The sequence below is a fragment of the Dendropsophus ebraccatus genome, chromosome 3, assembly GCF_027789765.1.
Source record: "Dendropsophus ebraccatus isolate aDenEbr1 chromosome 3, aDenEbr1.pat, whole genome shotgun sequence".
In the NCBI taxonomy this organism is placed as follows: Eukaryota; Metazoa; Chordata; class Amphibia; order Anura; family Hylidae; genus Dendropsophus; species Dendropsophus ebraccatus.
The window spans coordinates 86,916,072-86,942,171 of record NC_091456.1 but is presented as its reverse complement, the minus strand read 5'-3'; the positions used below and the strand labels follow the sequence as shown (position 1 = coordinate 86,942,171).

The following is a 26,100-nucleotide window of genomic DNA, read 5'->3' as shown; positions in this document are numbered from 1 at the left end:
TGTATTGCCGCGTGCGTAATCGCCCGAACTATTAATTAATCACATTACTGATCTTGCACGGTAAACGGCGTAAGCGCCCAAAAAATCGCAAAGTGCAAAATTGCGCATTTTGGTCGCATCAAATCCAGAAAAAATGTAATAAAAAGCGATCAAAAAGTGGTATATGCGCAATCAAGGTACCGATAGAAAGTAAACATCATGGTGCAAAAAATGACACCTCACACAAGCCCCATAGACCAAAGGATAAAGCGCTATAAGCATGGGAATGGAGCGAATTTAAGGAACATGTATTTGTTACCCCAGGGCGAATGGCGTAAAAAAACAAATCCCCCCAAATAAAAGCAATGCGTTTTTTTGTTCAATTTCTCCACACATTGAATTTTTCCTGGTTTCGCAGTGTACTTTATGCAAGAATTCACCCTGTCATTGCAAAGTACAATTAGTGACACAAAAAATAAGGGGCCATGTGGGTTTCTAGGTGGAAAAATGCAAGTGCTATGGCCTTTAAGCACAAGGAGGAAAAAATGAAAACGCAAAAACGAAAATGGGCTCCGTCCTTAAGAGGTTTAATGGCTTATTCAAGCTTCCATTGGTGGTGTGGTGGGGAATCATCTTGCTCAGTTATACCAAAAATGGGGAAAAAATAAAACCCTGGAATAATACGTACCACTATTCTAACTCTTTCTCTGTAAAGATAGCTGCTCTTCAGTATCATTTTAACCATTTTTAGATTATTTCTTAACCTCTCTTCAGCATTGGTCTCTTACGGTTCTGTGGGTGGACTGCCGCTGCACAAGTTACACTGAAAAGTGCTCCACTAAGGCTCTATCAGCAAGGGCATGCATAAAACCTGGAGCCGGCCGTGCAGCTCAATGAAAGGAGCTTTAAAAGGCGAGCTGTGGTAACTAGGAAGATACACTGGACCATACTGCAATGTACTCCTGGGAAATACAGCTGCTTCCTGGTCACTGTGGGGCCCACCCAGGGCCGCCATCAGGGCAGTATTGGCAGTACAGTTGTCAGGGGCCCGGGTTCAGACTAAGCTCAGGGGGGGCCCGGTCTCCACCCAGAGAATATCCTGACAGCTGTACCACACAGCTCCCTCCTGCCTGTCCTGTCTCTGTACACACAGACAGGGCCCCCTCCTCGCTATCCTTGGGCCCCTCCCCCACTCTCCACAACCTTCACTGGCTGCTTCCTCCTCTCTTCTAACGTCCCAACATTACAGAAAGAGGAGGGGAAGGGGCCAGAGCGCCTGTGAGGAGAAGACAGGAAGCTGAGTAAGTGTGTGTGTGTGTGTGTGTGTGTGTGTGTGATAACATGGATGTAATGTATACAAGTATGTCTTTGGTGCTGTCGAGGTGCCTTCCCAAAGAAGGCCTACTGTTGTTGGCTGTTTCCTAATTGAGTGGAGAATGGGTCCGGATCCCCTCTCCCCACACATGCACTTAGAATGAGGACACAGATTACGTATCTTGCAAACAAGTCTGGTGTGTTCTGCTATCTCTGAGAACCCACCTTTATTTATACAGGAAAAACCAATGGATATGAATGTAAAATGCAAAGTCATACACTATGCAAGTCATCAACTTCAAAAGAACGGATAACTACAGATATGTTTTGACAGATATGGACATACAATAAGATTAAATGTTCAATTAAAAATTGTTTACATAAGGATGTTGATATTAAAAAATTGTTTACATAAGGATGTTGATACATGAACATTTTGTTATCTGCTTACAAAAATGTGAATAATAAAATAACATTATTATCTGCTAAAAACAGGTGGTAGACCAGCTGTGTCCTTGAAGTTCAGTCATATAGGAAAGTTCATTTAGAAAAGATTTTATTTTTCTTCTTATTTCTTTGGATGGATTAACTCATTCCTCTCATTCCCCCCTTTTTGGCGATGATGAAGAAATCTGGGTCCTGGACAGGATTAAATCCCAATAGTACCCTAAACACTCTCTGACCGGCGAGGGTTGTCAGGGTGCGGATGCTTCTGGGTCCAACACCATCACCTAGAGCCACATGGGCATATCCTCCCCAAGAAATTTCCTCATCATAACGCCAATCCAGTTAGGATCAAAATCATGATGCAAGTTTGCAATGGCTGGCATGGATCCATGTCTCCTTTCCTTCCAACTTGACAGATGTAGGTGTTGTCAAAAGCACTTGGAATGGACCATCAAATCTGGGCTCAAAGACTTTTCGAGTATGCTTCTTTACATAGACAAGATCACCAGGTTGTAATTTATGGCTTCCAGTATCAGCCTCAGGGTCTGGAAGGGAAGAGAAAACTCGAGAATGGTTATTATTTAGTGCTTTTGCAAACTGATAAACATATGCAGATAGGTTATCGCAATTCATTTCCAACTGCTGTGGTAGATAACACACCCCAACTGTGGTACCCGCCCAACAATATCGTATGGAGAGAGTTTAGTCTTGCTGCCCTGAGGGGCTGTTCTCACTGAATACAAAGCAATTGGTAAGCACTGTGGCCATGGTTTATGTGTCTCTTGCATTGTTTTTTGTATTTTCAGCTTAAGGGTACCATTCAGCCTTTCCACCTTTCCTGAGGCCGTGGCCTGTAGGGGGTGTGTAGTGCTGAGTCTATACCCAAAGCTTGACACACATTTTGGAACACTTGACCAGTAAAGTGCGTTCCTCTGATTCAATGACTCTGGTAGGCCAAATCTTGGAACCAGTTCCATAGCAATCTTAGCTGCTGTATTTCTGGCATTGGCTGACTTTACCGGATATGCCTCTGGCCATCCAGAAAAGAGATCCACACAGACAAGTACATACTCATGTGGACCAGACTTTGGCATCTGGATGTAGTCAATTTGAAGTCTCTGAAAGGGATAATAAGCCCTTGGTAAATGTTTTTGTGGGACTTTTACTGTCTGTCCAGGGTTATTGGCCTGGCAAATGTGACATACCCTTAGGCGTTCTTTCACATAATGCCTGAATCCTGGTGCATACCAGAATTTTCTGCTTTGTTGCAACATCACATTTGCACTGACATGGCTAGGTAGATGTAAGGCTGAGTAAAAGGGTTGGAAACCAGGCTTTTGGCAAAACTGGTAACCCTCCAATATGCCAATCCATTCCACCAACAACACCCCTTTTCTTGTACATTCGTCAAGCTCTTCCTCTGTCATAGACTGAATGACTTTTTGTAATTCTGTTTGTTCACTCACAGTATCCACTTCTTCATCAGGTTCTAGTGGAAGAAGAGCTGCTTTCTTTGCAGTTTTGTCGGCCAAATCATTCCCTCTGGCCTCCTTGGTATCTGCTCGTGTGTGAGCAGCCACTTTTATCACTTCAAGATCTCTGGTTTTTGCAGCTATCTCTATGAGTTCTTTGATCAGAGTCCCATGCTTAATAGGGTTTCCTGCTGCAGTCAGAAACCCTCTTACTGCCCAAATGTGGCCTGAGTCATGGATTACGCCATGTGCGTATGCTGAATCAGTGTAGATATTGGTGGCATCATCTCCTGCTTGTTCTATGGCCTTTTTCAGTGCTGTTAATTCTGCGACCTGGGCAGAACAGCCTGGCGGCAAAGGGCCACATATCACTGTCTCATGCAGGGTTACCACAGCATATCCAGTATGGAATTTGCCATGCTCATCAGCAAACCTGCTGCCATCAATGAAAAATTCATGCACAGGATTTGGCAATGGGATTCTTGAAATATTGTGAATAGGTTGTGACTCTGCTTCTATTAGTTCAGCACAGTCGTGTTCCATGATTTCAAGTGTTTCTTCACCATTGTCACTGTCCTTTTCCCCCCTGTCCAAATCTGTGAATATGAGAAGTTCAGCCAGATTTAGACTTGTGAGTTTTTGAAAGATGAAATTAGGAGGAAGGAGAAGTGCACATTGCATACGGACTTGTCTAGCCATTGACAGATGCTTAGTTTGGACCTGTGTTAGTATGGCATAGACGTCATGAGTAGTTAGAATGGTGGTAGGATAATCTAAAGATACATCTGATGCTTTATCCACAATGACTTGTACTGATATAACAGTCCTTAGGCAAGTGGGAGCTGCTTTGACCACTGAGTCCAATTTGACTGAATAGTACCCCAGAGGTCTATGTTTGCCATCATGTTTCTGAGTAAGGACTCCCAAAGCATACCCATCTATTTCTCTAATAAAGAGAAAGAAAGGATACTCGTAATTTGGCAAACTCAAGGCAGGGGCTCTCAACAATTCTTGCTTGAGAGTTTGAAATGCAGCTGCCGCTTCTGCTGGAAATTTGAAAGGAATTTCTTTTGTGCAATCATACAATGGTTGCATTAGTTTTGCAGCATTTGGTATCCACTGTCTACAGTAAGATACGAGTCCCAGAAAAGCACAAAGCTTCTTCACATGGTTGGAGGTTTAGCTTGCTGTACAGTTTGTATGCGATTTGGACTCAGATGTTTCTGGCCAGCTGATAGACAATGTCCCAGAAAAATGACCTTCTCTGGACAAATTGTAATTTGTCTCTGGACACTTTGCAGTGTATTGTAACAAGGAAATTCAGTAATTCCATGCTTGTTTTTTCACAAACTTCTTTTGTTGGACAGCAAAGAAGTAAATCATCAACATACTGTAAGAGCACAGTCTCTGGTGGCAGCTGAAAGGCTTCTAGGACAGATGCCATTGCTGCAGAGTACAAAGTTGGCGAGTGAACCATTCCCTGTGGCAATCTCGTCCACGCATATTGGACACCCTTGTGTGTGAATGTGAACAGGTGATAGCAATCAGGGTGCAATGGCACTGACCAGTAGGCATTGACCAAGTCAATGACAGTATAGTACTGTGTTCCAGATGGTATTTGATTGAGCAGCGTATGGGGATTTGGGACTACTGGAGTAAGGGGTTCCAGTATTGCATTTATGGCTCTTAGATCATGAACCATTCGGTAAACAGTTGGTTGTCCCTTGATGGTCTTCTTTTTAACAGGGAATAATGGAGTATTGGCTGCAGATTTTAATCTAATCAGTACCCCCCTTTGCAACAATGGTTCTATTTGCTCAGATAATGACTTTTCTTGAGCAGAGTTAAGAGGGTACTGTTGAAGTTGAGGCAGTGTGATATTTCTTCCATTTCACTTTTACTGGTGCTACTGGCATGTCTCCTACATCAATTTATCCTTGGCCCATAAAATGGGAGGTAAGGAATCAAGGAGTGTAGACTGATAAGTAGCAGGAATGCTGTCATTCTGCTCTTCAAGGCTGAGTATTTGACACAGTGCCTCAGATTGTAGGTCTGAGGGAATTTTCAACATAACATTCCCATCTTCCATATATTGTATGTTCCCCTGCAGGCGGGACAAAAGATCAGCACCCAAAAGTGCCATTGTCCCAGATCCACCCACAAGAAATCTGGATACCAATATATGTGGACCTATTTTTGTTTTTAGTGGGTGGGTAAGAGAAAATTGTTGTAGGTGACCATCAAAGCCAGCTACACTCACTGCATCATCTGATATATCATTGGGAGACAACTTATCAGAGGGTATCATGATCTTGAGGCTCCTGAATCTACTAGAGCTGGGTTTGAACTCCAGAGACTTGTATGGGTATTTTGACAAATGGTCCTCTAGTGTCTTTATCCTCTGCTGCATATAGTCATTGTTGTCTCTTTGGCTCTGACTCCTCCTTTTCTTCTTCTTTATTATCCCGTTTTCTTTTTCTGCATTCCTTGATCACATGTCCTATCTTACCACAATAGTAGCAAGTGGGACCTCTCCGTGGTTTCTGGTCAGGTTGCTGTTCATTGGCCACAGCTACCACTACTCTTTTTTGTTTTCCTTCTTGCAAATCCAATTGGATTCCACATGCTTTTGTAACCATATCATCCACATTTTCTGCCTGTCTCCACTCTGGGCAACATAATTTCAGTTTATCTGCAATTGGGTGTCTTAAACCATCTATGAAAGCTCTTGCTAGCAATCTTCTGACTGCTGCATCTTGTAGATCCAGTCCCTCATCTTGATATGACTGGTTTAGTCTGAAAGAATAATCAGTCACTGATCCTGAGGACCTTGTATTACTGGTCCTGCGGATCCCTTTTGTCTCTGTTGCATTTGGCAAAAAACATTTAAATGTGGCATAAACTGTTTCCTGATGCCATTGACCTTATGTCATGAGGTACACGATTGCCAATATGTGCCTGGAGTTGGGAAAATTGAACTGGGCTCATTTTCATTCTACAGAGATCCATCATGTCTATCCAAGCGGCTCTATATGTACCTTGAATTTGATTTAGATACCTCCAAAAACTAACAGGAGCTATTCCAGGATTTGGTGCATTCTGCAACAGGGACATTTGATCCCCAGGTTGCCAGGGTTTATATTCATCAAATGTCCTTAGTTGGTAATCTCGTGGAGCATCAGGATTATTAGGATCTATTGGTTCCTTAATAAATACCCTTCTCTCAATCACAGGGTGCAAAGCATCAGGATGAGGCTTGTGTGCCCCACATGCCAAGCAAGTGTCTTCCCAGTCTGGGTTTTGTTGACCACAGTTGAAACATACCCATCCCGGGGGTCCGTTTACTGTTTTTGTGTAAGAAGGGGGGGATTTGAGACTGAAGTAAGGCTCAGTCCCTTTTGTTATCTCCCCTCTGGGTTATATCCCAGGTTCCCTCTGTCCAGTCATACATCCATTGTTGGTCTTTTGCCTGTTGAGATAGATCTTTCATATGGGTAACTGTCATTTCCCATCCATTATCAATTATTAATCCTCCCCTTGTTTCTTGGACTTCAGTCCAAGTATTGGGGTTAAAAACAGCATCGTGTTGGATGTTAAAATATTTCAACATTGCTTTTGCCCTTTTTGCTTGTTCTTTGCCATATCGGCAGGTCACTATGTGGGTTGCAGAACCCCTTTTGATTCTGTTTGTCCCATTTTTATATTACTTCGTGATCGTATAACAGGAGGCACCCAGAATGATCAACTGATGATTTCTTTCTTGTGTCCTGTACACTTATGACCACGGATCACTACCAAAAGCTGGGACTTAGAATATTCCACGGTTCAGGGCTTCCTTTTCTAATGTTGAAATATACTCTTGCTGCTATGTAGATTGCAAAACAAGTTACCCCAAGTATACAGAGGACAGTAATAGGCATATCACAGATCTTTCCCTTGGAAACAACCAGACCACTGTCCAGCGTCCTTGTATAGTTAGGCTACTAGGCTCATTCCAAAGTGGTTTTAGCACTGGCACTGTTCCCACCGCACAACGCTCCGTGTCTATGAGGACCTGTGACAACCACGGCCGGGCTCTGGGTAACAGTTTTAGCCTGAATGAGCAATTCTTCGCCTACTATATACTATCCCTCACAGGTTAGGACAAACAGACATAGAACAGCCAACAAGAGGAGAACAAAGTTCAAATTGACACGCCTATCGTGAGTTCACTTGATAACTTACTCTGCAGAGGTAGGTGAGAAAGATGTGAAGGAGGAGAGCACAGAAAAGAGCAAACAAATTTTTTACTCTTACCTGGCCAGGTTTTGTGGTCTCCTTGTTCACCCCTCTCTCTCCTGGTACAGCAGTGCAGGTCATCGATCTCCCGATGTAATGGGCGTGTCCCTGCTATCGGGCGCCAAAAATGTCGAGGTGCCTTCCCAAAGAAGGCCTACTGTTGTTGGCTGTTTCCTAATTGAGTTGGAGAATGGGTCCCGATCCCCTCTCCCACACATGCACTTAGAATGAGGACACAGACTACGTATCTTGCAAACAAGTCTGGGTGTTCTGCTATCTCTGAGAACCCACCTTTATTTATACAGAAAAAAAACAATGGATATGAATGTAAAATGCAAAGTCATACACTATGCAAGTCATCAACTTCAAAAGAACGGATAACTACAGATATGTTTTGACAAATATGGACATACAATAAGATTAAATGTTCAATTAAAAATTGTTTACATAAGGATGTTGATATTAAAAAATTGTTTACATAAGGATGTTGATACATGAACATTTTGTTATCTGCTTACAAAAATGTGGATAATAAAATAACATTTATTATCTGCTAAAAACAGGTGGTAGACCAGCTGTGTCCTTGAAGTTCAGTCATATAGGAAAGTTCATTTAGAAAAGATTTTATTTTTCTTCTTATTTCTTTGGATGGATTAACTCATTCCTCTCAGGTGCATATAATGTATGGTGTGTAAAGTGCACATGTGTATGTGTGTGTTCAAGCATACATCTGTGTGTGACTGGCAATACATTCAGGATTCTGTAGATTAGCTACTGAAGGCTGGCTATGAATATGTCTCCTGGAGGGCTGGCTATGTAATATGTCTCCTGAAGGGCTGGCTATGTAATATGTCTCCTGGAGGGCTGCTATGTAATATGTATCCTGGAGGGCTGGCTCTGTAATATGTCTCCTGGAGGGCTGGCTATGTAATATGTCTCCTGCAGGGCTGACTATGTAATATGTCTCCTGGAGGGCTGGCTATGTAATATGTCTCCTGGAGGGCTGGCTATGTAATATGTCTCCTGGAGGGCTGACTATGTAATATGTCTCCTGGAGGGCTGACTATGTAATATGTTCCTGGAGGGCTGGCTATGTAATATGTCTCTGGAGGGCTGGCTATGTAATATGTCTCCTGGAGGGCTGGCTCTGTAATATGTCTCCTGGAGGGCTGGCTATGTAATATGTCTCCTGGAGGGCTGGCTATGTAATATGTCTCCTGGAGGGCTGGCTATGTAATATGTCTCCTGGAGGGCTGGCTATGTAATATGTCTCCTGGAGGGCTGGCTATGTAATATGTCTCCTGGAGGGCTGGCTATGTAATATATCTCCTGGATTACTAAAAATTCTGTATGGAACATGACTGTCAGATTACATAGGGTTTGCTGTATATGTACATACTTACAGAGGATTCTTGTATGCCAGTATTAGGAAGCTTTTAAAAGATTCAAAAGATTTTAAAAGATCGGACGATTACGCACGCTATGTATATTATGTTACTTAGCGTTATTATTTTTATGTGTTTTTGTATAAAATAATTATTGTGAGCCCTATTGGGGACAGGGAGCAATAATTGGCAAGACTTTGTGAAGTGCTGCGGAATCTGTGTGCACTATACAAATAAAAGCAGCATTATTATTTTATTATTAAAGGGGGGGGGGGGTGATTTTCACTTTTATTCGTGAGCTGTGAGCCCGATCCATAGCCCGGGACCCTGTCAGGGCGTACATTTACACCCCTGCGTTAAGGCACAGGCAGTGGGGTGTAAATGTGGGGGTAAGGGGTTAATGCACTGGGGAAGTTCCTTGGCCCCTCAGTACGCCGTCCCACCTGCTGGTTGTGAAGTGCACACTTACTTAAACATACTCAGTTATCCATAAGCAGACACGTCTCGTTCCTGCGCCATCCAGAGTATGCAGTTTGAACAGCGCATGCTTGAGAACAAGACATGTCTGCTTGTGCATATTGTGTATGTATCACTTCACAACCAGCGTGCAGCAAGGACATGGCTATTACTAGAACTGAGCAGGTGGGATTTACTTGTCTACTGCACAGCCTGCCAGGAAAGTGGTGATGCTGTGCGTTGCCACTTAATGTAGCAGTTCATCTTTCTTCCCCCCACTGCCGGCTGGCACATAAAACATACCAGTGATCGGTGTCCTGTGGCGCGGCTTCGCTCTGGTCGTACAATGCAGCTCGGATCCCTCTGTTGGTGACGTCACCACTCTTCTGACCACTCTTCTTTCTATAGGTCTATTGTAGGCTGGAAGTTGGGGTCTCCAGTGCATCTGAATGACAGCGCTCTCATAGTGATGCATTGGGGACCTGACTTCCAGCCTCCTGAGCTGCAAAGGTGAAACTGAAGAGGGACCAAAACAAAGCCGCGCTGCAGGACGCTAATCATTGCTAAGTATATGTACCAGTCTACAGCAGGGCGAAGAATAAAAAAAAAACCTGGACTATTTCTTTTAACTTTTTTGGGGCAAGACACTAAGCAGCAATATGTATAGATTGTTGCACTTGTTTATAGAATGCATGCAATAGTGAAATGCAGGTGAGAGCTTGACTTGCAAGTCTAGGTCCCCCTGCAGTTTACAAGCGCATACATTAGCAGAGATGGCTAGCACAATGGGGAAGTACGTTCACAAAGTGCTTAAAGTTCACAGTTTTAACAAACACAATGTGGGAACGCAGCCCAACACTCACCGATCCTCTTTGCATGATATTTTCCTCTGCACCGAAGCCTCAAGTGATCATGTGACTGTTACTAGAGACTGCAGTGTAGCCAAAGACAAAGCTAGGAGCGGTAAGGGGTGGGTGCCAAGTCCCCACTGAAAAGCAGAACACTTATTTTGACAGGTGTTCTGCTTTGTTATAGTAAGCAGTGATCTTTCACTGCGTCCAATCCCAGAGCAAATCCATACTTTGTGTTGCTCTCTGTTTCACAAGTCACCAGCCCAGGCGACATCAGGGTCGAGCATCAGTGAAGTTGGCGGAGCAAGCCGCCCATTGAAAAGGCAGGAATGCTGGGCCAATCAGGCTGTTTTGGGTGCTCTATTTAAACAGGCAGCTGCTGACCATAGACACCTGTGATTGTTCCCCTCTTAGCCATCACTAGTGTTTTTAAGTACTCAGCTTTTCCTGGATTCTGACTGTCTGACTTACTCCCTTTGCCTGCTATTTTGGACGTGACTTTACTCTCTGGCTTGACCTTGGCTTGTTGTGTGTACTGTCTCTGGTTCTGACTCGGCTTGTATCTTAGACTATTGTGCGGTTTCTGATTTTGTCGCTGTCCATCCTGGTTTGTTCCTGGTCTGTCTGATGTTCCTTAGCGTAAGCCTAATGCACGAAGTCCCTATTACACGGCCCGATCTTCACAGCAAACAAGCGCCGACCTGTCAAAGCAACTGTGTCTGCATGCCAGTAAATTTTGCGATTATTGCTTTTGCTAATGGGGCCCTGACATTTTGGCTATATGGGAACCCAAAATTTCTGATGGCGGCCCTGACGGCAGAAAAAACTGCAGAAACTATTTACACCAAATGTAACTGCTGGACATCTGCTGTAATCACATCAGGGTCACCTGCAGATTGCATTGCAAAGGTTGAAAGCAGGGGGTGAAAGCTGCAGGAATAGCTGGCATGCTGTAGTGAAACCGGCAGTTCAGATCACCTTGCACTTTTGGTTTTAGCAACAGCTTGCAGATGAGATTTGGTACAATTTCATTATCTACACTGCTAGTGTAGATAACAGTGGCTTAGTGGCTTGGAAATTCAATATAGGAAGACCAGTATTGCCAATAATACCAGTATAAAACGGACAAGTAATGAATAGTGAATAATAATAAAAAGTGAATAAATATACTGCACTAAAAACCGGTGTCATACTATATTGCCATATAATGGCAGATCACTACGCATTCTCTGCAGACCGTACAAAAGATAACAGCGCACTTATAACTAGTGACTTACAAGTGAGATCTACTTTGTTCACAGGAATCTACCAGAGAAAACAAATTGGGTTTTTGCTCCAGAACATATAGTGTTAGGCCTCCTCTGTACCCCTATATAGTACATAGGCCTCCTCTGTGCTACCATATGGTATTCGGGTCCCCTCTGTGTTCCAGTATAGTAGTTAGGTCCCCTCTGTGCACTAATATAGTAGTTAGGTCCCTTTCTCACTTATATTGTAGCTAGGCCCCCCTCTGTTTCCCCATGTAGTAGTTAGGCCCCTTTGTGCATCCATATAGAAGCTATGCCCCTCTATGCATTCATATATTATAAGGCCTCTCTGTGCCCCCACATGTTATTTAGGCCCCCTCTGTGTATTATATAGTAGAAATACACCAAAAAGATAGTATTCCCCATGTAGCTATTCCCCCTGGGGGTCTCCCCCTCATGTAGGCATCCCTCACACTGTTATAAAAATAATGTGCTTGTCACTGGCAGGGCAGGGAACCTGAGCGGGTAGTGCGCTGCATTCAACTGTAAGTGCTCATTATGAGTGCTTACAGGTAAAGGGGTGGTCCTAGCTTTGCTGAGCTGTATACAAAATAGTCCTCACATACAGCTCCAGTGATCCCACACTATATAAGGACTATGCGATCTTATTCCCTGAATTTCTTCTCCACTGTCCCCACAATTTATCCTTGTTGTCATTTGTGCTTCATATACTTCTATAAGCCTTTTCATGTAAAGAGATAGGAAAAATAGTACTGCACATAAACCCATTCATTCTTTCTTTCTCCCTAACAAAGAGATATAGATCTATGATTTATTATTTAGGTTATGGACAATAATCATGTGAAGACCTCCACAAATAAGTGTTGCTCTCCTTACATTTGGGGGACATTTCGTTTTTGTCCCAGCAGTTGGACCCTCACTCATGACCTGGTGACTTGTATATAGGGGATGAGTTCAATAGTGTAATACATCTTTAGACCATGTTCAGCCAGTGCATGAACAACGGCGTTGTTCTGCACTTGAAAACAACCGTTATGAGGTGAACAATGGCCGTTGTACTGATAACGGCACTGATTTCAATGCATTACGGACAGAAATAATTGACATGTCAACTGTTTACGTGGACCGTAGTAAACACCGGTCATTGTTCAATACATTATGTAAACAACGTCCGCTGTTTGCATTAAGTTCAATACAACAGATTTTTTTATGACAAGAATGGCCGTTTAATCACCAGCAACAGGCTGTTCTTGTCATAAAAAATGTGTTGGGTAAACATAGCCTAGAGAAAATGTACAGTGTTAAAGGACCCTAAGCCTATGAAACGTACTGTATTCCACAATTGGCGAATAAGACTGCAAACATTTTGTATAGTTGGATGTATCCTCCTATATATCACTATGTGTAGTTATTAAAACAAAAGTCTTTCAGAGAACATTGTATAGAAAAAAGTAGGCAGGCTGGCTATCTTGAACACATATTATTTACACAAGCGTATTCTTGCATTAAATTAGTTGCTAGGCGAAGCGCCTGAAATCTAAACACTGCTGATATTGTTTATTTGGCCTACTTGCAAAGGTCAGCATAGAGCGGCAGTGGGGCATAATCCACATAAGAGAAACATGGAGATGTCAGGCTGAGTCTGATTACCCTTCATATCCGCTGTGAATAAAACATCGCTTGGATAGCAGACACTATTTCATCACAAACTTGCATGTTGAACAGAATACTCTTATTAGATCGCCCTGTTTTGCAAATAAGTACACAAGAGTTCACTTCTTAAGCCCCTATTCCACGGGGGCCACTATTAGTGCTTATTTGCTCGTCGTTCCCTGCTCGCTGCCGTCACTATTCCACGCGGCAGCAGCAAGCGGGTGAGGCGGGAGGTACAGCGGCTAGCTGTGGGGGCTGCCCGGGTGATCGCTAGATTGTCCGGGCAGCCCATGGAGGATAGCGGCAGGCGGCTGCCGCCGCCGCTTCTGTGCCGATGTGCGATGGCAGCAGATCGCTGCTGTCACAGTTGCTTGTTTTTCAACATGTTGCAAAACAAACAACAGCAACGGTCAGCCGACCGGCTGATCGTTGCTTTTTATTCGACGGGACAATTATCGTCCGTAATGTCCGATAATCGTTCCGTGGAATAGGGCCTTACTTGAAACAATAATGAGCAAGAAATGGAAGATTTGAAACCTATACACAAAAAGCATGTAGATGTAGCCAGAAACCGTCTGCCCAATATTGTATAGGCTTCCTGGGTCTCCAAAACAGCTCTGAACCATTGAAGTTTAGATTCCACAAGACATCTGACAGTATTTTAGGGGAATTCAGCACCAAGATATCATCGGTAGAACTCTGTAAGGACTTTTTTTTCCCCCTGCACATCCCAGAGAAGCTTGATCAGACTGGGATCTGGGGAATGCTCCACATCTTTCTGCTCCTTTTCCCATGCACTGCTATTAGACTACTCTCTCAGCAACCTTTGCAGTGCACGCTCAGAACGCCCTAAATGCCAGTACACAAGGTCATTTAAATAAATGGGAGTTGCCCTGTAGTAACCAGCACTATTCTATTATACCAGTGATGGTCATTTAAATAAATGGGAGTTGCCCTGTAGTAAACCAGCCACTATTCTATATACCAGTGATGGCTAACCTGATACTCCAGCTGATGCAAAATTACAATTCCCATTATGCCTGAACAACCAAAGATATGGCTTTGGCTGCCCAGGTATCATGGGGAATTGTATTTTTACAACAGCTGGAGTGTCAAGGTTAGCCATTACTGGTATATACAGAGGCAGCTCCATTCAGTGTGTATATCTGGTTGCTTTGGTTCTGGCAAGCAGCTGATCCGTTCCCCCAACCTGATAGTGATTGATTATCCAAAGGTTGGGCCATCAGTTAGTCCAAGAAATGAATGAAATATATATTTTTATTCAGTAAAGTAACACTATGTATAAATTACACCCCTAGGACATGGTACTTGTACAGTGTATGTGATACTATATATCTAGTTTGCAAAACTTTGTGCAAAAACAAGTCCATTCAGATCAGTGGAATCTGGTGTGATGTCTTCTAAGAGATAAGAAGATGACAGAGGTGAAAAGGCCTCCTATTTGTATTGCCTAGTTTACATTGTTAATGGCTCTACCAACAATAAAGACATTTTATTTGTTTTATAACAAGAGTTGTTACGAATTGCATTGACATTAAAATATAGGAAAAACAATTGTTCAGCTAAGTAGAGAATTACATAAAAAGCTAAGTATAGAAGAATTACTATAAACCCTACTTAACAATACCCATTTACTTGTGTCAGTGGTTAATCGGCCACAAGACTATGACATCTGTGTCTGTGAACATAATAGCTCCTGATTCATTATTATAATAATAGAAAAGTAATTTTCTACAAGGCTGGGCTACACAGCTGTTCTGGCCTCGAAAGGGTCATGTGACCAGATACCTCAGTGTTGGACTCTGTAGATAACGGTGCATTATACCTGATTCGAGTGGTTGCGACTGGTACCCTACAGTTGCAAGATAGATTGTCTTGCAACTGATACAGCTTCATTTATTTTCTCTCTACAGGGTGTGATACAGCAGTATCTGGTTCCACTACCATTGTCATGGATAGAATCACTTTGTAGTTCCAGCCTGAAGAGTACTGTGGTTGTCGCTGTGCTTCTAGTACCATGAAGCAAAGTAGTAAGGCCACGGCAAATGAGAAATGGTCTCACATTTCTATATACTTGTTATATCAGAGTGAGGCTGGGTTCACACTGCGTATATTTCAGTCAGTATTGTCGTCTCATATTGCAACCAAAAACCAGGAGTGTATTGAATACACAGAAAGGATCTGTTCACACAATGTTGAAATTGAGTGGATGGCCGCCATTTAATGGCAAATATTTGCTGTTATTTTAGAACAACGGCTGTTATATTGAAAAAATGGCAGTTATTTACTGTTATATGGCGGCCATCCACTCAATTTCAACATTGTGTGAACAGAGCCTTTCTGTGTTTTTAATCCACTCCTGGTTTTGGGTTGCCAATACTGACTGAAATATACTGACTGAAATATACGTAGTGTGAATGCAGCCTTTACTGTATCTATACACTGTAAAATAAACTTTCTCATTTGCATGATTTATGAGTGCCGTGGCCTTACTACTTTGCTACAGTATACGGAAGAACCTGTTGACCACAGAGGCACGTACCCCAGTGGAGAGAGGTTTGGCAGCACTGATCTAAACCCCCTATCTAGTACCATTGAAGCTGAAGGGAGAAGAATGAAAAGCTTCTCCTCTAAAGGCAGTCTTACACCTTCAATAGCTTTTGGCCAAATGCTCATTCATCAAAATGCCCTCTGTGCTCTGTGTAAAACAGGGGGGTGCTCTGGTTTGTAAATGTGTAATACAATCAAATCGCATAAGGGTCCTATTACACCAACAGTACTGACAGAAGAAGAATCTCAGTCTTTCCTTTATGGCCCGTTCTCTGTTTATAGTCCATTCCTGACTTTGGCACATAAAAATCTGTCAGATAATCTGTTAATTTAATAGTCTCAGATTGGCACTATATTGTACCTTAAGGCCCTGTTTCCCATCAAGGTATAAAAAAAAGGTGGAATTTGCATTAAAATTTACCTTTATTGGATATTCTAAAATACACCAGATATAGTGATCCAATCACCAAAGGGATAAAGAAAGTAGTACAATATGCAATATGGGAATTTGCAGTACTTTAATCTGTACCTGTCAGATAATGGTTATAATGGTTAATAATAGCTGAAACTATTATCTCCTACTGAAATCATCACCTTCATGTCCTGTTTTAAAAATACAAAATGGTATATGGAAGCTGATGCCGCAAATAAACTAGGAAAACTCAAAATTCCTGCTTCCACTAATTGAAAATATGTTATTCATTGAGCACCTATCTCTGACTTCAGACGGGGGAGCGGCGGGCTGGTCGTGTGTCTTGTGTTGTGTATGTCTTGTGCTTTATGTTATGTCCTTCGTAAATTTTACTCTTTATTTTATATCATTTATCTGTCTTGTCTAGTTCCTCAATCTATGTCTCTTGTCAAGGTATTTCTGGTATTAGGTACGAGTAAGAAAATGTTCTACTATTGGATGATATATCCTCTTTTGTTAACGGCGCTCTAACAACATAACTTATATGCATCTGGTAACGTTCTCCGACTACGGACTACAATTTTCCCACTTCTCAACCTTACGGAACATACTAAGGGACTCTTTTTGGGACATTTTATGTCTGACTTTTACACTACAGAAATGTAATATTTTTCTTTTGTCTTATGTTGTTAAGTAACTAACATCCTCTCATAATGTGATGCATGAGATACTTTACAATATATTAATTTTGTTACAATGCCGAAAACCAATAAAATATTGGGGAAAAAAAAGGAAAATTGAGACTGGTTGCTAAATAATACAGTTCATTCAGGTACTTGATGTGCTGTCAATTAAATGCAGCATATGGTAATGCATGCACACTTGCTGGCATGTGTAGTTATTCTTTGTAATTCTAATGAAACTGCTAGATTGTAGAGTACTTGTACTTAATAAACATCGAACATTACTTTTTATTGGTCTTCTGAAGAGCCAGTTGTTCTGCTCAGAGATGGCATTTGTACACCATTCAGGGCAAAGAGGATGATCCCTGCTGGTGGAAACTATTCATGCAATTACACACTAATAAGTTTGCACACATTGCCATACGCTGGTTTTTGATGACAGCACATCAAGTATCTGAATGAATTGCATATCCGGTTTACTGATTGCATTGCACTGGGTAATGGCTTTTTAGGGTAATTTGACTCTCTAGCTTTTGCCTAGTCATAGATTTTATTGTTAGGGACACAGGGTACCTACTTTTTTTTTACCATAGCAGTATTTTGCTGCACTACCTCTCAGTAGGGACTGCAGAATAATATTTGAACAATCTGTAATCTGCTAGTACAGTCTGCCTGTAATTTACAAAGTGAGCTATTTTTTGATGATACATTAGCTTTAATTATGGCCTGGAGCTAATATGTTGGGGACCTGTGTATTTGAAAATTGTGTATAATGTTATGCCTGAACTCATGCATGTTTATATTAATATATTTAATTATTTTATGTAGGAAGAGGCCTCCTGATCTGAAACGATGAAGACTGTCTTCATACCTCTTCAGAAAACCTCTCCAAGTTAGTAAGTTGGGCCCATAGTCATGGTACCATTTGTAGCCTTATTCCAAACCTAAAGCACTTACTGTCTGAGGGCTCCCATGGCACTCTTACCGCTATGTGGGGATGCAGTGCTGGACATGCATACCACTGGCCATTGACTACAACTTGTAGGGCAGGCCCTCAGGAGAGAGTATGCTTCCAAGACAATAGAAGCTTCAACTCAGACAGTCCAAGTATACTTGGTGTGCCATCAGATACTCAAACAAGTCCATTGGAAAGGTACCCTGGGAGACCGGGAAAGTCTAAGCTTTGATTGCAATAGAACAAGAGACTCGTGTGATTTTTCCTACTGTAGTGAACCATCGGAGCTAGATGAGCCAGTGGAGGAATATGAAGATGAAACCACATTATTTGATATGGTGTGTGAATCTTCTGCGACTGATGAGATAGTGATTTTGAGCACAGAGCTCAGCAGTCACCAAGTGTTCTCGCAAAAGGCCCAGTGGCGGACTTAATTCTTCTCTTTCTGGGTCTCAGTCACATATTGCTGATGAGGATAGTAGTGATGTAATTGTGAAAAAGATCAAACAGGAAAATCCTGAAGACTATTACATTGTTGCTAATGCAGAACTGACTGGTGGTATCGATGGGCCAAACACTATCATTAACACAGATGACCAAGCCTAAGAATCAGACTCCTTCCACAACTCCAACTTTTTGGGACCAACTAAGCCACCTAGCATTTTACCTCCATCTTTAAGCAATGATTTAGACATACAAGCCATTACACCTTCCCCATTGGTCCTACAAAGACCCCCACCCCAGAAACCAGCAAGACCGCCCCTTGCCATCACAAAGCAAAGCACCATCTAATACTCCAATTGTCAATCAACAAATAGGAATTCAGATGCCTGTCAGCACCTCCACAGGAAAACCCTAGTCAACTATCAGCATACCTTTATCAGCACTTCAGTTGCCAGGGCAGGAAAAGAAGGAGGTTCTGAGGAATTGCTTCCACCTGTACTAAAACCAGCATTACCCTGTGACATGGCACTCTCACCCTCAGTTAGTGCTGAGCCTGAAGTTAGCTCCAGTCAACAGCAGCCAAGTACCCTCCCCAATATTAACTGTGAAGGAACTGCACAGTCTATTCCAGGTATGTAAGTGTATGCATGTGGGTGTGTGTGATTAGAGCGGTCTCACTATGCTCTGCTTGAAACTATACCTATGTGTAATAGAAAAACAATCCAAGAGCTGTTTTTATTCTTAAATTTTTTCTCTTACACGCCAGCTTAATCCATACCTTAAATGTGCAATGTCATACAATAAATAATGTTAAAGTGACTCTGTACCCACAATCTGTCCCCCCAAAACACTTGTACCTTCGGATAGCTGCTTTTAATCCAAGATCTGTCCTGGGGTCTGTTCGGCAGGGGATGCAGTTATTGACCAAAAAACAACTTTTAATCGGCAGCGCTGTGTCTAATGGCCGGGGCTTACATTTGTATATGCATTAGGCTGCCACCACCTCTCTGTCCTTCCTTCCCACCCTACTCATCATTAGGAATGATCCAGGCAGATTGCTTCCTATTCCCCACCTGTGGCAGCCCGGCACATGGGCTGGATCGTTAATAACACCTGTGCAAAGCTCAAACAGCAGTAAATGTTCCTGGATCATTCATAATAATGAGGAGGGGGGGAGGGAGGGGAAGGAGAGGTTGTGCCAGCCTAATGCATATTCAAATGTAAGCCCGGCCGTTGGACACAGCGCTGTAGGATTAAAAGTGTGTTTTTAGGACAATAACTGCATCACCTGCCGAACGGACCCCAGGACAGGTCTTGGATTAAAAAGCAGCTATCTGAAGGTACAGCGGTTTGGGGGGGTCAGATTGTGGGTACAGAGTCGCTTTAAGGCCATGTTCACACCATTTATTAATTTTGTTAACAACGGCCTTGTTTGAACAACGGTTAATGAAAATTAATACAATCACATCGATTTCAATGGGGCACAGCCATAGTGTATATACACGGCCGCAGAAAATAATTGACATGTCTATTTTCTATGGCCACAGTTAGGTGAACAGCGTCTGTAGAAAATAGTCTGTGCACACGTCCGTACTTTACACTGTGGTCAATGGACTTATTGGATTGTGGGCACACCTGAAGGTGTCATTAGTCCAAATAGTAAAAAGATAAAATTCCTACAGCCAATACTGCAGTATCAGCAGTAGGAACATGCTACATATGGGCCAGTCCCTGTACTGTAATACAGCGATCGTTGTTAAACAGCAGCCGTTGTATTACAGCATGGGAACATAGCCTAAATCAGGAGAGGGGACATACTGCATCTTTGCCATTTACATCATTTATGTTTTGCCTGTTTCCTATATAAAAATGTTATAAAATTGGCCTACTAGGTGTTTCCCTTACTGGAAAACTACATTTAGACTCAAACACTAAGGGTAAATTCACACGGGCGGATCCGCGGGGAGTCTCATGCACGAAATCCGCAGCTAATCCACAATACACATATTATTCTTATTATTATAAATACGTGTATTGGCTGTGATTAGCTGCGTATTTCGTGCGTGAGACTCCCGGCGGATCTGCCCGTGTGAATTTACCCTAAAGCAATTTGGTCTTTAGTAAAAAAAAAAAAAAAACACAACAACAAAAAACAGATGTTAGTAGTTGTCGATCTGCACAGACTGGCCCAGTGAAGATGAATGATGATGGCCAGCAGCTGTGCAAACCTGCCCCTGGACACTGTTGCAGTGAGTAAACTAATGGTGGTTTTACACGGAGCGATAATTCGCCGATCGCACGATTCACGATTTTGAATGAACGATTTTTTTTTTTTTTATAACGATCAGCGTTTAGACGGATCGATACATCGTACGGAAAAAATCGCTTAAGCCTATCTCATACATAGGTGAAATCGTTGAAGGAATGTTTACATGGAACGATCTGCAAATTTTTGCGAACGATCAATGACGATTTGAGAAGTTGTTGAAAGATCAAATGAACGATTTCTCGCTCGTCGCTTGATCGTTCGTTGCGTTTACACGTACGATTATCGTTCGAATTCGACCGTTATCGTGCAAATTTGAACGATAAATCGTTCCGTGTAAAACCACCATTACTGATCTTAAGGCCCACTCGCTGGTTTAGAGTGAAATGTAGATGCATGAGCAACACAAGGAGGCAATAAATAGACCGCTGGAGCTGTGAAAATTAAAGTGACACTGTCATCCCCTTTTTCCATTCTGACTTCTCTACACAGGTGTGTAAAGGGTAAATTTAGCAGTTTTCATACCTGATATCATACGTCATGCTGCTTGTTCAAGTAAAAAAAGTGATTTTTTTATCAACTGCAGATTGTGCTAAGTGGGTGGGGCTTCACAGCTAAAGCGCCACTTAGCCATGCCCACAGTGCCAACGTTTGCCCCGCTTCTTTGTGACGTCAACGACACATAGGCCCCGTCCATTTTCTACTCCATCTGGCTCAGGCCTACATGATTTCTTCCAGCTACAGTTCATCTCTTCAGAATCTGCCAGACAAACATCTAAGCTTTCCTTTATATTCTTTCCCTTTTTCCTACCTATGGGGTCCCAATCAGTAGTAATTCTGCTGTTTGGTGTCATGCACTTAAAATAAGCAGGTGGGTAGCCCCGTTATGTAGGCTCCCCTAAAGTAATATCCCCTTTTATGACTCCCAAACAGTAATAATGTCCCGTGCTGTAACCCCAATAGTAATAATATGCCCCTGTTCAGCCCCACATAGTAATAATACCTTTTTCTGTGTCCTCCACCTACATAGTAATAATGGCTCTACTGTGCACCCCCACATAATGATAATGCTCCTGCTGTGCATCTCCACGCAGTAATAATGCCTCCCGCTATGCACCCCTTAGCCTCTGCTGTTGTGTACAGCTGCCCACCCACCCATAGTAGTAATGACCCCTGTTTGAACAGCCCCCCCCACCCACAGTAATAATACCCCTCCAATGCACCCCCACCCATGGACATGAGTGGACATACCCTAATAATGCCTCCAACATTAAAAAAAAAACACCACATGATATTAACTTATAGCAAGCAGGGAGCAGCTCTTCTTCATCTCTAGCTCTTCTTGCCGGGAAGGAACCTCCAGCAAGCACGATGATGTCATATCAATACACATGCGTGTTTGTGGGAAAAAACCTGTTAATAATATAAAGTAAAGGGATATCTTATCCTAAATTACAATTATACCAGCTATAATGTTATGGTTTGTTGGGGGATTTGGGACTGCCGCCAGTCAGGAGAATAAAGTACCTATGGACCTTGGCTCATTCCCTGCATAGTGACAACACAGCCCACTTGCACAGTGGGTGGACTGAAATATTGCGGGCGTTGTCTGATAATCGGTCAATAATCGGTCCATGTAATAGGGCCTTTGGGTATGCTCCCAAACTTTGTAACCTGGCTGAGTTCCCTGTGAGAATTCTAAAAGTGAAAGGGCAACCAAGGGCAAAAGCCAATCAAAACAATGCAGGCACCTGGGGGATTAGTGAGTCCATATCTCCCAAACAGTACAGCTTCAGAAATGCTTGTACATTTAAAATGTGTTTAAATTCACATAGTTCACCAGTTTAGATCTAGTTTTCCTAATGACACAACTTCTTAACATAAATCTCCTTTAGCTGTGGTGTCAGCTGGGAAAGAGAAACACAAAGATTAGTGCTCAAATGGAGTCTCTCGGAGCAGTTCCAGAAAGGTCTGTATATTTATAGTAAAAATTGCCTAGGGCGCAAAGGCACCCCTGCATATTAGTGTCAATCACATTTCTTTAGAAAAATTGACCTATTTTAGGAAAACCATAAATATTGGAAAGAGCACATAACTATTATCTAAAGCATATACTGTATAAGTCCAGACAGATGTTGTTAGTGCAGCAAGTGATATCTTTAACCCATTCCTAAACAGTGACTTACATTTTTGTCATTGTGATCTCATGCGTGTTGTCAGTGCACCCAGATCAGCAGTACTACAGCCCTGCTGATTACTGGCAGCGTAATCGCCATGACGGGTGTCACCATGGACCTAGCAAGGTAGCCAAGACGGTCTTTTTCTTATGCTTTGCTCTTTGGTGCGCCCTGATAGGTGCTTGTTAGAGATGAGCGAACCTGGAGCATGCTCGAGTCCATCCGAACCCGAACTTTCAGATTTGATTAGCGGTGGCTGCTGAAGTTGGATAAAAGATCTAAGGTTTTGTCTGAAAAACATGGATACAGCCAATGACATATCCATGTTTTCTACATAGCCTTAGGGCTTTATTCCAACTTCAGCAGCCACCGCTAATCAAATGCCGAATGCTCGGATGGACTCGAGCTGCTCGAGGTTTGCTATCTCTAGTGTTTGTACCTAGCCTGTACTGATCCACCATATGTTAGCATTGTTGACATTAAAAATGATTCATAAACTATTTGGGACAATTTGTATTATGAATAAAAAATACACCTATAACAATACATATAACATGAAGAAACCCTGACATATTTGGTATTCCCATGTATGTAACGCCAACAAAACTGAAGTTAAGTGAACTGCATAAAGGAGTGTTTACATAGGAGGTAGGTGACAGTAGGCTGCACATAATGGATCCTGGTCTGGAAATGCCCTTTGATTTCAGCCCTGCAAGAACTAGATGGGTAATGAGTTTCTAGCACATAGAACCAATAACATCTTGGCTAATCCGTAATATGTGTGCAAAGTATTGTTTGTATTCAGTGAAGGGGCATTCCTATAATAACATTGACATTTCAACTGAATATCTTCGGATATTGAAATCATAGCATTTTGAAACAGACAACCACCCATGTATATTCTCATATTTTTATTTATTATATGCTTTTGCTTTTTTTTTATCCAAGCAGTAAACTGGCCGTAAGTTTGAAGTTGTTACTCTTCTCTTCCTGCTGGACTGTGGAATATGTACATAAAGCACATATGGGGGAAAACAAAATAGATACTGCAAAGCCAGGGTAAGCCTGACAGGACTATTTTCTATGTTCTCAACCACTTGTATAATATTATAAGAAAAGTCAAAGACACTTAAGATCATTTATGCTGCTCATTGAAGTCAGCGGCTGTCCGAAAAGCGTTCCAAAAAAAAAAAAAAGTGGTTTGTGATAGTAAACAAATACTGTTCACATCTTTATGGGTTTTGGCCATTAAATAAAGGCACACAAAGTCTAGTAAATGACAAATCTGCTTTCTCAAGAAAACATTAGTTAGTGTGACCTATGCCCTGATGCAGACAACCTTTAGAAAACCTTAGATGCATTGGACTCCTCTCTAGCGCTGCAGGGTACTTCACAAAGGAAGTGCTTCAATACCACTGTTTATATTGGCATTAGTGACAGACTGCTGAAAACAGTGTTTCTGATGGTATATTATGCTGCCCTCAGCAAAAACTTTCATTGGATTAAGGGTAGATCTACCTGTCATCACAGCGCAGAGCATATCCATACAGTTTCCCGCTCCCAGCATCATATCAGAGATGCTGCCGTGCAGGGGGGAGACTCTGGTACTGGCCTTCCTCGTCCATGCTCCATACGAAACACAACATGGGAATAAGGCTTTTTGCAAAAATCTACTATAGTATCCTCATGCAAATGTGCAGTGGATTCTGCCATTTCAAATGCATAAAAATGGGTTCTGGTTGTGGGGAACACCTGTTTTAGAGTAGGAATCCCCACTCTAAAGGGGTGTTCCCCACAGCCAAGGCAGCGAGAGAGGCAAGGAGCGGCGGCTGTTAAACCGGCGGGCATTGGAGTGGGGTGGCAACAGCCTGGTGACGGGTCCCAGGAGGTCGGGAAGGCTGGCAAAGGTGAGCCCAGGGAGAAGCAGCAGGCGGTGTATGATCTGGCCGGCAGCTGTCGGCCCAGTGAGTGTAGGCCAGCCGGGACTTGAGAAGGGTTCGGGGGCTGGAGGAGCTGGTCCCCGCTGCAGAGAGAAGCAAGGGCGGTGCAGCAAGTTCAAACAGTCGCCCGCTCCTGCCTCCACTGCGGGAACACACTGCAAAGGAGTGGGGGAATCCCCACTCCTACGGTAAGTACTGGTGCAAGATGCACCACTACTTACTGCTAGTCTTTATACCTGTGGGCTGGGTGCTCTGCACCTGATCATGGAGTGTAAAAACCAATTAAAGACATTTACATGGTTCCCTAAGGAACACACAGCTCTGTTCTGGAACTGCCTTCCAGAACCAAGTAAAGAACAGAGGTATTATTAGGAGAACACAGGTATTACTATAATCCAGTAATGAACTAACGTGCAGTATAAAGCATGGAGGCTTAAAAGAACAGAAGCCTGAGTCTTGTATGAGACGGGGTGGATTTTGGATAAGTAAGCAGTCTGAGTTAGGACTCTCTAGAGACAATTACTCCTCATAGCTGTTCCCTAACAGATTAGTGACATAAGTAGAGACAATCAGGAGTGGAGCTCTGTTCTGCCTTTATCATTACTTAGGTTCCCCCTGGTGGTTATATATTTTAGGGTGAACAGACAATTTATTTTTTCCAGGTCCCATTCTTGAAGGGCCACCTGGGATCCAACAATATAGATGATAGGGATGACCATCAAATGTGAAGGGAGTGTCTTAACTTTTCCCAGTGGCGAATGAAGGGTAGGGAATGTTGTATTTTAACATTTTGATCCTTTTGTTTTCAAGAGAGATAATGACAGTGTAATGTGGAGGAGGGGGAATAGCTGCCAATGAGTGCTCACCCGATAGCCATCTGTGGTGTGTAGCCTTCTTAAATTACCAAATCTGATATAATATGTTGTTACAGACAAATATTTCTGCTTGCCCTTCTTTTTCAATTTCATTGTAGGCCACACAGCATTCAGTTTTTCCTTCTTGTATCTCTTAGACATTTGTCCCTAGCTTACATGAAATGGAGAATAATTGGCTTGTGCCGTTTATTGCAAATGATTTCATTGTAGTCCTAAAGAAAACAGCACAATGATACATTACTGAGAGCTTGCAGAAGACATGAGATAGAAAACCAATCCTGTAACTAAATCCTTGTGCCTGCATTGAATCCTGCTGACAGGTGATAATAAATAATGTATCTGTGTGACTGCCACCTTTATATTACTGTAAAATAGTTATTAGTTTACCATCTATGGTTTTATGTGCTGGTACTGCTCCCTGAACTCTGCTTTATTCACTGCTTTCAACCATGGCAAAGTCTGATTTTTATACCAAATTTGATGTTGTTCCATAAACCTAGATAAGATGGAGTACTTGTGCTTGGCTCAATGAAGTAACAAACCAAGTTTATTTCAACCATTAAATATATAGTTGCAGATGGATTTGGAGAGCAAACTTACCAAAATTAGTTTCATTTGGTAAAAGAGGTTGCTGAGTTTTTATTTTTAATGGTTATTCCGTAGTCAGGGGCAAC

General features: G+C 42.4%; 1 protein-coding gene and 1 pseudogene across 3 annotated transcripts in view; one reads left to right on the top strand and one right to left on the bottom strand.

Moving 5' to 3' along the window:
- The window catches only part of LOC138785812 (uncharacterized protein KIAA1958-like), a 140,312-nt gene that overhangs the window by 78,501 nt on the left and 35,711 nt on the right, over positions 1–26,100 (bottom strand). The gene's annotated exons all lie outside the window — the stretch shown is intronic.
- Positions 10,117–18,939, top strand: LOC138786515 (uncharacterized protein KIAA1958-like; annotated as a pseudogene).